Here is a 1,303-nt window from a genome sequence, read left to right on the forward strand (position 1 = left end):
TGCTGTCACATGAAGACTTGTTCATTGCCATCACTGTTGTTTACCAAGTTAATGGTGGACAAAATAGATATTCTGCAATTTTCCTGTTTTTCAGGGGTTCAGAGTTCTGGAACCTTTGGCGAAGACATATTACTTGCCAGGATTATATGGCTGGAACAATGGTCACATCTGAGCCCATTGTTCCAATGACAATGGAGCATCTTATACCATGGCAGACTAAAGTCAAGTGGACTGCGACGAGGATGGGATTCGAACCCACCCGTGCAGAGCACAATGGATTAGCAGTCCATCGCCTTAACCACTCGGCCACCTCGTCCTCCGTAGATCTCTTTTTACAGCAACAGTCGGATCGAAGTCACCTACCAAACTGTCTGCATAGGCCTGGAAAGTGTAGAAAAGCGTTATGTAGACGGGAGGAGGAGACAAGCTACGCCGATTCTACCCACATGCTTTTTCAAGAGGGGAATTAGCTCAAATGGTAGAGCGCTTGCTTAGCATGTGAGAGGTAGTGGGATCGATGCCCACATTCTCCAGATGAATTTGGTTTCTTCAGTGCGTGTGACTGTTTGAGAAAAAAAGACTAGATTTATGAACACAATGGGAAGAAACCAACAGTTGCATCTGCAGATTGAACTTGAGTGCTGTCACATGAAGACTTGTTCATTGCCATCACTATTGTTTACCAACTTAATAGTGGACGAAATAGATATTCTGCAATTTTCCTGTTTTTCAGGGGGTCAGTGTTCTGGAACCTTTGGCGAAGACATGTGACTTGCCAGGGTTATATGGCTGGAACAACGGTCACATCTGAGCCCATTGTTCCAATGACAATGGAGCGTCTTATACCACGTAGGTATGGCAGACTAAAGGGAAGTGGACTGCGACGAGGATGGGATTCGAACCCACGCGTGCAGAGCACAATGGATTAGCAGTCCATCGCCTTAACCACTCGGCCACCTCGTCCTCCGTAGATCTCTTTTTACAGCAACAGTCGGATCGAAGTCACCTACCAAACTGTCTTCAAAGGCCTGGAAAGTGTAGAAAAGCGTTATGTAGACGGGAGGAGGAGACAAGCTACGCAGATTCTACCCACATGCTTTTTGCAGAGGGGAATTAGCTCAAATGGTAGAGTGCTTGCTTAGCATGCGAGAGGTAGTGGGATCGATGCCCACATTCTCCAGATGAATTTGGTTTCTTCAGTGCGTGTGACTGTTTGAGAAAAAAAGACTAGATTTATGAACACAATGGGAAGAAACCAACAGTTGCATCCGCAGATTGAACTTGAGTGCTGTCACGTGACGAC

At 46.0% G+C, this 1,303-nt stretch overlaps 2 non-coding genes across 2 annotated transcripts; both read right to left on the reverse strand.

Moving 5' to 3' along the window:
* Window positions 1-234: 234 nt before the first annotated feature.
* trnas-gcu (transfer RNA serine (anticodon GCU)) lies at window positions 235-316 on the reverse strand. The gene has a single exon. It is a non-coding gene; the product is annotated as a tRNA-Ser (tRNA).
* A 565-nt stretch (window positions 317-881) lies between these two features.
* trnas-gcu (transfer RNA serine (anticodon GCU)) lies at window positions 882-963 on the reverse strand. The gene has a single exon. It is a non-coding gene; the product is annotated as a tRNA-Ser (tRNA).
* Between the last annotated feature and the right edge of the window lie 340 nt (window positions 964-1,303).

This window comes from Anarrhichthys ocellatus, unplaced genomic scaffold, assembly GCF_004355925.1.
Source record: "Anarrhichthys ocellatus isolate YVR2014 unplaced genomic scaffold, GSC_Weel_1.0 scaffold7981, whole genome shotgun sequence".
In the NCBI taxonomy this organism is placed as follows: Eukaryota; Metazoa; Chordata; class Actinopteri; order Perciformes; family Anarhichadidae; genus Anarrhichthys; species Anarrhichthys ocellatus.